This window comes from Trichoplusia ni, chromosome 15 (assembly GCF_003590095.1).
Source record: "Trichoplusia ni isolate ovarian cell line Hi5 chromosome 15, tn1, whole genome shotgun sequence".
In the NCBI taxonomy this organism is placed as follows: domain Eukaryota; kingdom Metazoa; phylum Arthropoda; class Insecta; order Lepidoptera; family Noctuidae; genus Trichoplusia; species Trichoplusia ni.
Window position 1 is genome coordinate 2,398,854 of NC_039492.1, and position 17,214 is coordinate 2,416,067.

Below are 17,214 nucleotides of genomic sequence, written 5' to 3' on the forward strand. Positions count from 1 at the left end.
GGTGATCCTCCCTGATCTGAGGCCAACGATAAAAAAAATGAGGCAGACGCGATATCCGTCAGCGTTACGACGACGCAATCGGACACTAGAATAAAACGACGCTTTAACGGCGCTATTAGATTCTTATGAACGACTACGGCGTCGATGCGCTCTTCGGACGTCGAGTCCGCCTACTAGTATCTCGAACGATATACGGACATGTGTTTATGTCGAACACGTAGACATTGTATACTAGGACCTTGAGCACCTCGACCCCCTCTGGTTAGTTAGACCGACCGAAGGGTCGCGATCGCGCAGACGCATCTCGACGAGACGTCGAGACGCATGATACGCTTACTCGCGATCATTGTACGTCCGTCGCGTAAAACGCAAATACACGTCGTTAAATGTGCAAGAGCGTCAGACACGTCGTTCGACAAATGTCCTATCTATCGTATAGAGCGTTATTTTTGAACGGACCGTCGGTAACAACGTTCAACCCGAAAGAGCGAAGCGTAAACAGCGACGACACTTATCAAGCGAAACGGACCGACGGATGGCCGTCAAATGCGCTTCTGGATCGTATCGTATAGGGATACGAGATCATAATGCGCAATGTGGCATGTTTACTTTATACAGCCGGCCCTCAGACAGGAGTGGTCCTGGATGTGTCTCCACGGACCGCAATGTGCGTTCGAAATGTCGATGTTTCAAATTGTCCTGCAGTTCACACTATGACGCGCAGTTAACTGCGTTCTTCATCGACCCGCGAGCCAAGTGATCCACCGTCCAGGGTAATAGTTTTACAAAATTTTTACCCCATTTTACGAAAAAAAAAAATTTTTTTTTTTTAATATATCTAAAAAAAAAAAAAAAAAACATTTACCCCCGTCGCGGAACACGCGTAATCTGCAACGAGAGAGAGTGAACGTTAACGAACGCGTATCCACCTAAAGCTTATATGTTTCTCACGGTTTGCGGATTTTATGTTAAACCGTATCGTAACGAAGCATAAAACTCTCGATTGTACGCCGACGCGAGACGAACGACCGGCGCGCCCGGACAGTTAAGCCATGGAACGCCTGTCGGTTCGGTCTCTTTTAAAAGTTCATCGATACGATTGGATAAAAGTGTCGACGAACGTTTTAAGTATTTGGAGAACATTAATGTGACATCGTTTCGCGTACGCAGTGCACGTTAAACGGTACATCGTTAATGATCCTTCCGCAGGTTCCCCTACGGAAACCTTGTTACGACTTTTACTTCCTCTAAATGATCAAGTTTGGTCAACTTCCCAGAACGCCGACGGCCGTGAAGCCACCGCGTGTCGGTCCGAAGACCTCACTAAATCATTCAATCGGTAGTAGCGACGGGCGGTGTGTACAAAGGGCAGGGACGTAATCAACGCGAGCTTATGACTCGCGCTTACTAGGAATTCCTCGTTTATGGGGGATAATTGCAAACCCCAATCCCCAGCACGAAGGAGTTTCAGCGGGTTGCCCGGGCCTCTAGGCCAGGGAGAACATGCTGATTCCTTCAGTGTAGCGCGCGTGCGGCCCAGGACATCTAAGGGCATCACAGACCTGTTATTGCTCAATCTCGTGCGGCTCGAAGCCGCCGGTCCCTCTAAGAAGATTTTAATACGTCGCCAGTGAGTTGCGTCAAAAAAAGCAGATTGGTCTCGTTTTAATTTAAAACTAAGCCAATTAAAAATAGACAATAATCTAAATAAAAATGAAATAAATAGACTCACAGATAAAAACAGTTAGATCTAGCAATAGGAAATCTAAATAAAATAATAACTGAAGCATGTAATTACTCAATTCCTAAAAAGGAAAAATATGAAAAAATTAACTTACCGTGGTGGTCCGATGAACTCGCAGGAATGAAATCCGCACTCGCGACGAAGAAGCGAAGAATCCGCTGCGCACGGCCCATCCGTAGGCCAGCCGTAGTTGCAGAGTACCTGAAACAGAAACAAGAGTATGAGTTAAAAGCCAATGAAGCTCAAGTCCAAAGTTGGAAGGACTTTTGTATGAAGCAAGACAGAGAGAGCGTGTGGGACGGTATATATAGGGTCATCGGCAGAGTCACTAAAAGAGAAGAAGACGCGCTACTGGAATATGACGGAAAAACCCTAAATGCCGACGAATCAGTAAAACTCCTTACTAAATCATTTTATCCCAAGGACTCCGTGGACACCGACACAGAATACCACAGAAAAATAAGGATAATGGCGGACAGGGAGAATGGGGATGACGAAGATGATTCCTCTGAACCCCCATTTACATTGTCAGAATTAAGAAGGGCTGGCGCGTCTTTTAACCCCAAGAAAGCGCCTGGAGCAGATGGCTTCACCGCCGACATATGCCTAGCAGCCATAACAACGATAAAGAACTCTTCCTATCAATATATAACAAATGCTACAGTGAACGCCACTTCCCAAAGGTATGGAAGGAAGCTATAGTCGTTGTGCTTAAAAAGCCCGGAAAGCCAACGTACAAAGACCCGAAGTCGTATAGGCCAATCGGCTATTGCCGATTCTCGGCAAAATCTATGAAAAGATGATAGTGTATAGACTTAGACATCACCTTTTGCCGAGAACCAGTACCTGCCAGTACGGATTCATGCCCCAAAAAAGCACGGAGGACTCCCTCTATTCCTTGATGCGACACATCAGGAAAGGGCTCGAAAGAAAGAAAACGCTCACATTGGTGTCGCTGGATATAGAGGGAGCATTTGATAACGCATGGTGGCCAGCGCTGAGGCAGAGGCTCCACGAGGAGCGGTGCCCTACCGCCATCAGAAAAGTTATGGGCAGTTACTTGAGGACAGGAGAGTAAGGGTCCGATATGGCGGCAAGGAGTTCGATATGGAGACCACGAAGGGCTGCGTCCAAGGATCGATTGCAGGCCCTACCCTGTGGAACCTTCTACTCGACCCTCTCCTCAGGGACCTGGAGGGAAGGGGTGTTTACTGTCAGGCCTTCGCTGATGATGTTGCGCTCGTCTTTGAGGGAAATGAAGCAATAGAGATAGAAAGGGAAGCAAATGAAACCCTCAACCTCATAGAACTGTGGGGCCGCAACAACAAACTAAAATTTGCTGCCCAAAAAACGTACGCAATGATCATCACAAGAAAGATCAAATACGATGAACCGCGACTCAGTATGGGAGGTGTAAGAATAAAGATGGCCGAAGAAATCAAATTGCTGGGAGTCACAATAGACCAGAAACTTACTTTTAATAAGCATGTCTCCAACCAATGTCGCAAAGCCATCGGGATTTACAAGAGATTAGCAAAAGCGGCAAGGGCAAGCTGGGGACTAAACCCAGAAATAATTCGTACCATCTATGTGGCAACAGTAGAACCCATAATTCTTTACGCCGCTAGTGTATGGGCACCGGCAGCAAGAAAGCTGTGCGTCAAAAAGCAGCTGAATATGGTCCAAAGAGACTTCGCCCAGAAAATCTGTAAGGCTTACCGCACGGTCTCCCTGCACTCGGCACTTCTGCTGGCTGGATTGCTGCCTCTTGACCTTCGAGTACAAGAGGTGGCTTCGTTGTATGAGGCCAGGAGAGGGGGGCCATTGCCGGGGCTGGGTGACCGGGAGATCGAGCGGATGGCATCAGCGATCAATGTACCTCATCCAGCCTTACACAAGGACCTAGATTTTAAAAACCTGGTGGACGAAGAACAGCTACGGGCAAATTCTGACCTCAAAGTCAGAATATTTACAGACGGCAGCAAGCTGGATGGCAAGGTTGGCGCGGCCTTGTCCATATGGACCGACGAAGCCGAGACCAAGCCAGTCAAGCTCTGTTTGCCGTCATACTGCACTGTTTACCAGTGTTTACGGGGGGGAGGACGGGTAGTGTCAGACTCTTACTGACTAAACCTAACCGCCGGGTGACGTCAGCCGCGTTTTATGCCGGCACGTGGAGCTGCATTGCATTACTACACAGTGCCGGCCGCGGGGATCCGCCGGCCGTTGAGTAGGGCCGGCGGCTCGCTTTCGCGTTTGTTTGTGGAGACCGACGTGTAAAGAGCGTCGGCCTCCTCGCCTCATACTGGGGTCGCACCCGTCACACCGAAATGCGACCCCCCGTCGCGGGTCTGTTTAGACGGGCGATATGCACCCCCGTGCCTATCGCCCAGACCCTAGTTAGGGCGGCAAGTTGCGCTCATGCGCAGCTCGTCGCCGCCCCACACGACGTCGGCGTATGGCGGGCGCGCTGGGATCTTCTTCCCTCGCGCGCTCCGCCGCCTCCTTCGCTGACATGACAGTCTCTGCGAAGGAGGCCAGTGCGTTCCACGCTGCACGACTGCTGATAGCTGACGCGACAACAGCCGGCAGCGCGGAAAGGGTCGTCAGATTTAGCGCCGTCAGGAGTTCGGAGCGTGCTTCGGCAAAAGCCGGACATACGGCCAGAGTGTGCAATGCGGTGTCATCATCGGCACCGCACTCATGGCACGCAGTCGACTCCTCCCTCCTGACGACGCGGCACAAATAGTGCCCGAAGGCACCGTGCCCTGTGAGCACTTGCGTGAGGCGGTAGGTCAACGCGCCGTACCGCCTCTCCGCCCACGGTTGTAGGTGTGGGCGGATCGCCTCACAGATGGCCCGCCCCGCCGTCGGTCGTGAGAGCCGCAGCTCCCAGTTCCTCAAGGTGACGAGGCGGGCTTGTCCTCTCCAGATATCGAGCTGCCTCGGCGAGGGGTCGACGCCCCGGGACCGGAGCTCGGTGATGCGGGTGTAAAGGTCCGCAAGCACCTTAGCTTCCAAGTCCCAAGGCGGAGTCCCCGCCAAGGCAGTCGCGGCTTCATGCCCGACAGTGCGGTACGCACGGACGATCCTGATGGCGACAGCACGCTGCGCGCCAAGCAGGACCGCCCGACTGTCGGGCATCAGCGTCTTAGCCCAGATGGGTGCGCCGTACAGGGCCATCGAACGGATGACACCTGCATACAGTCGGCGGCACCCTACGTCGGGGCCCCCGACGTTCGGCAGTAACCTTCCGAGAGCAGTTGCGGCAGCCCGGAGTCTAGGCGCCAGCCTTCGGAAGTGCTCTCGGAAGTTGAGCCGCCCGTCGAGGACCAAACCGAGGTATTTCATTGTGCCTGACAGCGGGATACGAACACCCTCCACTGTCAGGCACGCGTCAAGTCCGGTGGTTGGGCTCCGGGGGCCGTGCAGCAAAAGCGCTTCGGTCTTCCCCAGAGCCACGTCGAGTCCTAGCATCCGGATGCGACCCACGACGAGTTGTACGCCGCAGGTGGCACGCCGGATGCATTCTGCGGGGGTTGAACCCCGCGCCAAAACCAATGTATCGTCCGCGTAGCAAACGACCCGCGTACAGGGCAGGAGAGCGCCCCGAAGGGTCCAGTCGTACCCGATGTTCCACAAGAGGGGCCCCAACACAGACCCCTGTGGAACACCGCGTCCCGTCTCCCACCTCTGCGGGCCGCTTGGCCCCGCGAACGATATTTCCCTCCCGGAGAGGTAGTTCGCCACGACGCGCTGCAAGTAGAGCGGCACCCCGTGGAATCGGAGCGCCGACTCTATGCACTGATGCGGCAGCGAATTGAAGGCGTTGGCGATATCTAGCGACACCGCTACCGCCACGCCCCCTCGTGCTACCGCATCCGCGGCGAACTCCTGGACTACTTTTATGGCGTCCACCGTGGACCGCCTCGCCCTAAAGCCATATTGGCAGTCCGACAGACTCGGACCAGTCCTATCTAGATGCCGGACGATGCGGGCAGCGATGACGCGCTCAAAGAGCTTGCCCGCCTCGTCCAGCAGGACAATCGGTCTGTATCCAGACGCCGAGTCTGCCGGTCGTCCCTCTTTGCGAAGAAGGACGAGCCGCCCAGTCTTCCAAACATCCGGGAATCTGCCCTCCTCCAAACAGGAGTTGAGCAGACCCCGGAATCGACTTTCGAGGGGCCCCAGTGCCAGCGCAAGAGCGCGCGCCGGCACTCCGTCGGGGCCCGGGGCGGTCTTCTTAGGGCGAAGGCGAGCGATGGACGCCTCCAGTTCCCCCTCCGTGATCACCTCCAGTGGCTCCGGCGCCTGAGGCGCGACCACCACTGGAGGGAGGATGTCTGTCCGGGTAGGAAACAAGGACGAGACGACGACGTGGAGCAGCTGGGCCTCCATGGTCTCCGTGATCGGGGGCCCGGCGGCGCGGAGCTTGTTCCGCGCCATGAGGTACGGGCGCCCCCACGGATCCCTGTTGAGGTCCTCCAGCATCTCCTGCCTTGCTCCTTCCTTGGCCTGTAAAATGGCCAGGCGGAGATTGCTCCTCGCCGTACGGTAGGCCTCATACAGCGAGGCCTCCCTCGTCTCGTCCCTGTCCGGTCTTCGGGCGTGCCTGGAGCGGTAGCGGGTGTGGGCCCGCTTTGCCCCCAAGCACGCCTCTCGGAGAGCTGCGATCTCGGGCGACCACCAGTAAACTGACCGGCGGTTCGGCCGCCTGCGGACGCGAGGCATCGCGGTGTCGCACACTAAAGTTATGGTGCGACGGAAGCGCTCTGCCTCGTCGTCGATTGAGCGGCCTGAGTCCGCCGGCGTGGACCAGTCGGCCACAATGGCCGCCTCGATCAGCAGCTCTCTGTCCATCCTTTGTAGGGCCCATCGTGGGCTTCCCGAGTCCGGTGTAAAGCGCCGGATCCCGGGTCCCCCAGGAGTGGAAACGCTGAACCGTATGTATCGATGGTCCGATAGCGTCTCCACCTCCTCGACGCGCCAATCGCGAACGCGCTCCGCAATAGACGGAGCGCAGAACGACACGTCGACGATGGACCCTCCGTTCTGCCGTACGCAGGTGTGGACCCTACCCCTGTTCAGCAGGGCAAGGTCCAATCCAAGGGCCCACTCCTCCAAAAGCTCCCCGCGCCGGTCGGTTGCCGGTTCCCCCCACGCCGTGCTCTTAGCGTTGAGGTCACCGAGCAAGATGACCGGGCGAGGCGACAGCGTCCGAACAAGGGCCTCGAGCTCGGCCAAAAACGACTCGAACTCAGCTAGACCCCTGTTCGGTGAGAAGTAGACCCCCACGACTGCGTACGGCCCCCACTTGACTACAACATATCCGGAGCCCCTGCGTACAATATCGGGGCTTAGAGTCAGCGCCCAAGGCGCTTATGATGGCGACGGAGCAGTCGAGGTCCCCCGCCCAATTGGGGCGAGAGGCAACATAATATGGCTCCGCCGCCACTGCAATATCGATGCCCCACTGCGCCAGCGACTGAAGGAAAAGATCCTGTGCGCCGGCGCAGTGGTTCAGATTCCCCTGGAGGAGGAAGTGTGGACGGACGTTATCCATTACTGGTCGTCCATCCGTTCCTCCTCACAGGGGCGCGCCTGTGACGTGACCGCATTGGGCACTTTTCCCAATGCGGCCATTTGCTTTCTTATAAGGGCCGGGGGAGCACATCCCCGGCTGCCCATTTGGTGGGCGGCACCGCGGCCGAGCTCGGCGCAAATGGCGCACCTGGCCGGCTCTCTGCACTCCGCCGCCTTGTGCCCGGGCATCGCGCAGCGGTAACATAACCCGCTGCGGTCCGCAGGGCACATGCACACCGGCCTTGTGTGGCCGAGTGCTAGGCAGCGGTAGCACTTAAGTGGTCGTGCCTCCAGCTGCACGACCGTTGCCGAGCTCCAACCTACCAAGAACTTTTGGGTCTTGGTGGTAACCAGCCGCGGCACCGCCTCCAATGGGCATTTCAGCACGGCGCTGAATTTTTGACCGGGGCTTGGCCTCAGGTCTCCCACTTTAATGTTGTCGGGCGCGCACTGACTCTGGCGCGCGGCGACGTCACGGATCTCCTCCTTGGTGACGGAGTCATCCAGGTTTGACACCCGGAGCTCCGCACACCTGACAGGTCTGGTGACCCTGACGTCACCGTCGTAGATGGCCTCGAGTTTCTTGGCCATCTCGTCAGCCGCCTCCCGACCGACATTCTTCGGGAGCTGAAGCACCCGAGCCCCGGTCTGCGCCTTCCTTATGCGGATGGGGTCCACCGCCATGTCGATTCCCATCGCATTAAGGTCGACCCCAGCCCTCGCCTTGGTGAGCACCGTGGCGTATGTGAGGCCTTCCCTCTCCGCCTCTGGTGTTATGGTTAACACCACGGCGGCGGTGCGGGCGAGGCGTCTCTGGCGCTGCGCACGCTTGCGCCGTTGCTTGCCAGAGACAGCCTTCGGCCCCCCCTTCTTCTTTTGAGGAGGGTCCTTCCTCCTCTCGGGCTGAGCCTTGGGGCGCTCCGGCGCCTTCGGCTTCGGCGGTTTCTTTTTCTTGGAGACCGTGGTCCACCCTTCGTCCACGGCCTCGGATGTGCTCGCAACCGGCGCCTCTTCCGGCGCCGGAACCAGAGCCGGCGCCGGTTGCGCGAAACCTAACCTAACCTAACCTAACCTAACCTAACCTAACCTAACCTAACCTAACCTAACCTAACCTAACCGAAAACACTTTGTGTAAAAATCTTGTATTCCTTTGCGGTTTTCGGTCCTAACCTGTGTACCTTGGCTCCATCCAACCCCTAGACGTGTTCTATACCGTCTAGGTGCGAAATAAATTAGTATTTAGTCCTTTTATAGTTAATTTTAGCGTTATTTTTAAGAAATTTTCACTATTTTAATTGTTTTTAGCTAATTAGTTTGTCTAATTGGCATTTCAAATTTGTATACTTGTCGGGGCTGGTGTCCACTACACGTTGTGTACTTGGATTCTATCGGTTTCGGCATTTAAATTGTACTTCTGTGTCAATAACTGCTATTTTTGTTCCGAAAAACTAGTTTTTTGACCAAAACTTTTTAAATTTATATTAAACTAATTTTACATTTATACACCGTTGGATAGGTCTCGCCGAGCCGCATCCAACGACACCACTCACGGTCGGCTAGCACTTATAGTTTCTTAGATATTTTTCAAGCACCGAGTCGTGCATTAGCACTTTAAACAAACTTGCTGCTTGCATCGCGGCCGCCATCGCTGAGGGGAAGAATGTCACGGCTACAAACAAGCGACTAATAACTTGTGCTGCAAACGAGATCCGATGCGTGGCTGCGAAGATACCCACCTTCGCCGCCTCTCAGGAAACTGGCTCGTCTGACCAAAATATGCGACACGAAATAGCCACCTGCGTGCGCGAGGAACTGAGCAAGCACCTCGCCACCATTGCAACACCACTCACACCCGCACCGTTGCCCCGTTCCTATGCGCAGGCAGCGAGTGTCCCGGTCCCCCGTCCAACAGTTAAAGTACCCCCGTCGCACAAACCTGCACTTGTTGTTGCCCCGCAGGGCGACAGCTCGGTTAAGACCCGCGAGGACGTCGTTAAGTCTTTTAAGAACGCAGCCAATTTCCGCACCACGTCTTATGCTCCGTCCAGAATCCAGGCAGTGTCCAATAACAAATTGAGAGTTGAATTTGAGACAGAACAACAACGCGATGACACACTTAAAAAACTACAAAACTCCACACACATCACCGCTGAACCAGCGAAATTCTTGAACCCTATGATAATTCTAAAGGGAATATCATTGGACACTCCTTCCGAAGAACTAATCGATGTGATCCGCGGCCAAAATGAAGAGCTGTCTTCCCTTGTGGAAGATAGCGACGACTTGAGGCTCGCTTTCAAGCGAAATAACCGTAGCCCTAAGCTCTATAACGCCGTCCTAATTACTAAGCCCGCCATTTGGCGTAAAATTATAACCATGGGTCGCGTCTGCGTGGACCACCAGCGAGTTCACGCAGAGGACTTTTCCACGTTCCTCCAGTGCAGGAAGTGCCTACAGTTCGGTCACATTAAGACCAAGTGTTCTGCGACACAGGCACCCTGCGCGTACTGCTCGGAGGAGGGGCACGACACCAACTGCTGCCCCCTGCGTGAAAAGAAAGGCACACCTAAGTGTTACAACTGCGACCAACACAACACCAAATTTAAGACCACATACGACGTCGGACATGTGGCGACCTCTAACACTTGTCCTCGCGTGAAGTCGGTAAAGGCCAAAATTATCACTCGCACAGATTATGGACCGGCATCGCACTAATAACGTCTTATTTTAAAATGCAATAATAACCATATAGCGATTAAAATTATCTACAGCACTAAAGTATTCATTATATACAAGTATTTATTTTCTGAAACCACTCTTTTAAATAGACATAAGTCTTAAAAACGCGAATTCATGGGTTGCGGCAGTGAACGTATCAAATCGCGGGAGCTGTCGCAACCCAACATAAAATTGCAAAATAACTCATATATATTTATAAAATTTCATTAAATATCTCCATCTCCACAGCCACATGAAAACGGGACAAAAGTCTCAACATAGCGACTTCATGGGTTGCGACAGTGAACGTATCAAATCGCGTGATCTGTCGCAACCCAACAAAATCTTGCAAAATAACAGGTATATAATTATAAAATAAAATAAATATGTCCACCTCCACAATCACATGAAGATGAGACACAGTCTCAATATAGCGACATTATGGGTTGCGGCAGCGAACGTATCAAATCGCGTGAGCTGTCGCAACCCCACCAACATTGCAAAGAAACTTGCTTAAATTTGTTTTAAATTTCCTTCTGCGTATCAAGTAGTAAAGGAGACAAAGTCTCAAAGCGAAATAACGAGTTGCGGCAGCGACCGTATCCAATAGCGTGAGCTGCCGCAACTCATCATCAAAGCGAATAAAAATTAAATAAACCAAAGCCAAAGTTCAATAAAAAAAAAAAAAAAAAAAAAAAAAAAAAAAAAAAAACCTAACCTAGCGTGACCTAACCTAGCGTGACCTAACCTAGCGTGACCTAACCTAGCGTGACCTAACCTAGCGTGACCTAACCCAGCGTGACCTAACCCAGCGTGACCTAACCCAGCGTGACCTAACCCAGCGTGACCTAACCCAGCGTGACCTAACCCAGCGTGACCTAACCCAGCGTGACCTAACCCAGCGTGACCTAACCCAGCGTGACCTAACCCAGCGTGACCTAACCCAGCGTGACCTAACCCAGCGTGACCTAACCCAGCGTGACCTAACCCAGCGTGACCTAACCCAGCGTGACCTAACCCAGCGTGACCTAACCCAGCGTGACCTAACCCAGCGTGACCTAACCCAGCGTGACCTAACCCAGCGTGACCTAACCCAGCGTGACCTAACCCAGCGTGACCTAACCCAGCGTGACCTAACCCAGCGTGACCTAACCCAGCGTGACCTAACCCAGCGTGACCTAACCCAGCGTGACCTAACCCAGCGTGACCTAACCCAGCGTGACCTAACCCAGCGTGACCTAACCCAGCGTGACCTAACCCAGCGTGACCTAACCCAGCGTGACCTAACCCAGCGTGACCTAACCCAGCGTGACCTAACCCAGCGTGACCTAACCCAGCGTGACCTAACCCCCCCCAGCGTGACCTACCCAGCGTGACCTAACCCAGCGTGACCTAACCCAGCGTGACCTAACCCAGCGTGACCTAACCCAGCGTGACCTAACCCAGCGTGACCTAACCCAGCGTGACCTAACCCAGCGTGACCTAACCCAGCGTGACCTAACCCAGCGTGACCTAACCCAGCGTGACCTAACCCAGCGTGACCTAACCCAGCGTGACCTAAACCCAGCGTGACCTAACCCAGCGTGACCTAACCCAGCGTGACCTAACCCAGCGTGACCTAACCCAGCGTGACCTAACCCAGCGTGACCCCCGTGACCTAACCCAGCGTGACCTAACCCAGCGTGACCTAACCCAGCGTGACCTAACCCAGCGTGACCTAACCCAGCGTGACCTAACCTAGCGTGACCTAACCTATATTCTGAGCTATATTATGCTAGAAACCGAGCAAAACGTTAAAAACAACGCGATTTCCGCGATATCGACTTTTGGAGTTTCACCGAGCTACGCCGATCTAAGTCGTGCCACGTGCCTAGAGAAACGAAAAATAACAAAACTCACGGATCACCGCGATATTGACTATTCTGAGCTATGCTATGCTAAAAACTACGGAAAACGTTAAAACAATATGATTTCCGCGATATCGACTTTTGGAGTTTCACCGAGCTACGGCGACTTAAGTCGTGCTACGTGCCTAGAGAAACGAAAAATAACAAAACTCACGGATCACCGCGATATCGACTATTCTGAGCTATGCTATGCTTGAAACTACGGAAAACGTTAAAACAACGCGATTTCCGCGATATCGACTTTTGGAGTTTCACCGAGCTACGCCGACCTAAGTCGTGCTACGTGCCTAGAGAAACGAAAAATAACAAAACTCACGGATCACCGCGATATCGACTATTCTGAGCTATGCTATGCTAGAAACTACGGAAAAAGTTAAAACAACGTGATTTCCGCGATATCGACTTTTGGAGTTTCACCGAGCTACGCCGACCTAAGTCGTGCTACGTGCCTAGAGAAACGAAAAATAACAAAACTCACGGATCACCTTGATATCGACTATTCTGAGCTATGCTATGCTAGAAATTACAGAAAACGTTAAAACAACGCGATTTCCACGATATTGACTTTTGGAGTTTCACCGAACTACGCCGACCTAAGTCTTGCTACGCGCCTCGAGAAACGAAAAATAACAAAACTCACGGATCACCGCGATATCGACTATTCTGATCTATGCTATGCTTGAAACTACGGAAAACGTTAAAACAACGCGATTTCCGCGATATCGACTTTTGGAGTTTCGCCGAGCTACGCCGACCTAAGTCGTGCTACGTGCCTAGAGAAACGAAAAATAACAAAACTCACGGATCACCGCGATATCGACTATTCTGAGCTATGCTATGCTTGAAACTACGGAAAACGTTAAAACAACGCCATTTCCGCGATATCGACTTTTGGAGTTTCACCGAGCTACGCCGACCTAAGTCGTGCTACGTGCCTAGAGAAACGAAAAATAACAAAACTCACGGATCACCGCGATATCGACTATTCTGAGCTATGCTATGCTAGAAACTACGGAAAAAGTTAAAACAACGTGATTTCCGCGATATCGACTTTTGGAGTTTCACCGAGCTACGCCGACCTAAGTCGTGCTACGTGCCTAGAGAAACGAAAAATAACAAAACTCACGGATCACCTTGATATCGACTATTCTGAGCTATGCTATGCTAGAAATTACAGAAAACGTTAAAACAACGCGATTTCCACGATATTGACTTTTGGAGTTTCACCGAACTACGCCGACCTAAGTCTTGCTACGCGCCTCGAGAAACGAAAAATAACAAAACTCACGGATCACCGCGATATCGACTATTCTGATCTATGCTATGCTTGAAACTACGGAAAACGTTAAAACAACGCGATTTCCGCGATATCGACTTTTGGAGTTTCGCCGAGCTACGCCGACCTAAGTCGTGCTACGTGCCTAGAGAAACGAAAAATAACAAAACTCACGGATCACCGCGATATCGACTATTCTGAGCTATGCTATGCTTGAAACTACGGAAAACGTTAAACAACGCGATTTCCGCGATATCGACTTTTGGAGTTTCACCGAGCTACGCCGACCTTAGTAGTGCTACGTGCCTCGGGAAACGAAAAATAACAAAACTCACGGATCACCTTGATATCGACTATCCTGAGCTATGCTATGCTAGAAACTACGGAAAACGTTAAACAACGCGATTTCCGCGATATCGACTTTTGGAGTTTCACCGAGCTACGCCGACCTAAGTCGTGCTATGTGCCTAGAGAAACGAAAAATAACAAAACTCACGGATCACCGCGATATCGACTATTCTGAGCTATGCTATGCTAGAAACTACGGAAAACGTTAAAACAACGCGATTTCCGCGATATCGACTTTTGGAGTTTCGCCGAGCCGACCTAAGTCTTGCTACGCGCCTAGAGAAACGAAAAATAACAAAACTCACGGATCACCTTGATATCGACTATTCCGAGCTATGCTATGCTAGAAACTACGGAAAACGTTAAAACAACGCGATTTCCGCGATATCGACTTTTGGAGCTTCGCCGAGCTACGCCAGGCTACGAAACCCTCGAGAAACGAAAAATAACAAAACTCGCGGATCACCTTGATATCGACTATTCCGAGCCATGCTATCCTAGAAACTACGGAAAACGTTAAAACAACGCGATTTCCGCGATATCGACTTTTGGAGTTTCGCCGAGCTACGCCGACTTAAGTCTTGCTACGCGCCTCGAGAAACGAAAAATAACAAAACTCACTGATCACCTTGATATCGACTATTCCGAGCTATGCTATGCTAGAAACTACGGAAAACGTTAAAACAACGCGATTTCCGCGATATCGGCTTTTGGAGTTTCACCGAGCTACGCCGACCTAAGTAGTGCTACGCACCTCGAGAAACGAAATATAAAACTCACGGATCACCTTGATATCGACTATTCTGAGCTATGCTATGCTAGAAACTACGGAAAACGTTAAAACAACGCGATTTCCACGATATCGTACGTATTTACGTATTTTTTACTGATTTGACTTCAAAAACAAACTTTGTGTGGTCGATATAATATCACCAGTACCCAATATTTTGTTACAGGTCTATCTAAAGAACTAATTAGTCATTTAATAGATGTTATACATATGATGATATAAAGTGGAACTCTGAATTAACAACACAGTCACCCAGATTGAGAACAAGCTAATTATTCTTTTAAAAAGCCGCCTATTTATCATAGCTCACATAATCCTTTTAACATAAACGCAATAAGTCTAGTAATATTATGTGCACCGAACCTGATAATCTTAGACGCTGCTCCAGAACATCGTAATTTCTCCCAAGGCGTCGCGCGGCGCGCGGTGTGGCGCATCGGGCGTGCCAGAACTCTGAAATAGTCAGCGACGTCGCTGAATCAACATGAAATTCTTGTCACTGGGTTAGACTCGATTTAGTAGATTAGTGCCAAAATAAAACTAGAAGAATGCGAGTTACTTTCGCGGCACAGAAGTGTATCTACAAATAGCATAAGAACACAAATCAATTGGGTGCCAAATGAATTTCGTGGTCGGTACCCACAAATTTATTTATCACCAAGAAATTGATGACCATAACGTTGTTTGATTTCCACTTTTAGTAACGTGTTTGTATTTATAGAAAAAATCTGTAATATCTCACCTGGAAAACAATGACTGTTACTGTAGCTATCACAGATTGGATCCTTCACTTTGGTAACGGAACCCTAAGACGTGGGAGATAACATAAAGCAAACATATTTTGTAACTCGGAACTAACGAGATTTTCTAGATAAAGATATATGTATAAATAATACAGATTGATTATTATTTTATGATTTTTTACGAGTTTCTTGGCTTTATCAATCAATTTAGACTGGTCTTTTGACGGTAGTTTCGAAACCTCCCAAAACCAAAATGTTAGTAAATTACACACAAATGTGAATATCTAACAAAATCAAGGTCATTTACCCCAAAAAAGTACTACTAGCACTTACTAGCAACAGTAGGTAGCTACCTATTACCAAATGTCACTCACAGTTAGTTTGACTAACTATCGGAAGAATGATACTTACCTGGTGTCTACCACATACTGCTGTATACGGTAGTCAGCAAACACAGAACAAACTTACATTTCATTCAAGTTAACTACCCTCCTCCAGCTATCTAAAATAAATCTGTTTTGCCAGAATATTAAGTAAATTACCTTATAAGTATATTTGTTTATTATATTAATTTTTTTATATTAATTATTTATATTATAATTAAACATAAACTAGCCCATTGGGCTATATTCAGTGAATGCAATTATGAGTGAGTTACGGTAAGTTATGTTAAATCAGTGGTATAAAAAAACCAGTATTATAACTCATAAAATATTCACTGAAATTAAACGATTTTTTTTATATAAGGTTTTTTTTACGGGCAGACTGAGATGGCGTTCGTCTTGACAGAAGATGTTACTCGTCGTGTCTACCTTCATATTTTAATTAATTATTTGTGGTCAGACCTACGCAGTATGAGCTCACTGTGTCTTGATGTCTTGCAGCGCTGCTCTTGGGTTTGGCCTTGAGTTTATTTATTATTGGATCCCAAGTAGGTGACATCTTCCATAGGTGATATAATATGAAGGTAGAACGAGCAACATCTTCTGTCAAGACGAACGCCATCTCAGTCTGCCCGTGACCATGAAACCTGCAAAGGTTTCGAAACGTCGGGAACTTAAATCCGTAAAAGTAGTTTCATTTCAATGTCTAACATTCAGTGTTTACTTTGAATATTGCTGGTTTAGGTATAGTCAACCCACCACACTCGCATTTCAAATGACTGTGCGTCGTTTTGCAAATTCACTTATGCGGTAGGGCGTGAAAAGGTACGGACAAGTTCCTTAAACATGACCCTCCTTCTGACACAGTTGGATACGTGAATATTAAAAGACAGAAAGATAGAAAAAAATATTTTTTTGTAGATATTATATTACAATGTAGTTTAATGTTGGTGTTACAATACAAGACGTCATTCTACTATTTCTGGAGATTTCACCAAAATCAAAATCAAAATCCATTTATTCAAAATAGGCTACAAGGTAGCACTTATTGAACATCAAAATATACAGACAGCTCCCCGTATCGCCCACCCTTCCTAGTATTACACTTAGTATGAGATCAAAATTTTAAATAAATTATATTGGTGGCTATAAATTTATTAATCATTAAATTAAGCTTAATTTAATATACGAACTATAAAATAATGTAATTAGGTATTTACTAAGATTAACTGAGATAAAGTATGAACTTGTAGGTTACTGCAGGTATGATAACACACACGACTCACTCAAGTAGTTGGAACGCCTCGTCTAGCAGCATTATGGGCCGGTACATAATCGCTAGACAGATTGCGCTGTCGTCGGATTAAAAGTCTGTTTCGTTACCGCGAAAAGTATAAGTTACATATTTTTTGTTGTGAGCAGCAAGTGCATTGTGAATTGTAATTCGGTTCGGGATTAAATGTGATTTAACCAGTACAGTGAAATTAAATACAGTGACTCACTGTATTTAATTTCACTACACGCTCCACGTCGACCCTTGGTCTCGTTCACACCGTCTGCGCTATGTTCTGTTAGGAGACACAAGATCACGTGAATACAATAACGGTGTGGGACCAAGACTGTTTTATTTCTGCTGTCGAACTGTCAGCCGTATCGAACGCGCGCTGCGTATCTATGCGTAGCGTAACCTGCGTACATTATATTTATAATTGTTTACAATAA

General features: G+C 49.6%; 1 non-coding gene across 1 annotated transcript; it reads right to left on the minus strand.

Annotated features, from left to right (window-relative positions):
* Nucleotides 1-619: 619 nt before the first annotated feature.
* On the minus strand, nucleotides 620-776 carry LOC113501585. The gene has a single exon (XR_003401298.1). It is a non-coding gene; the product is annotated as a 5.8S ribosomal RNA (ribosomal RNA).
* Between the last annotated feature and the right edge of the window lie 16,438 nt (nucleotides 777-17,214).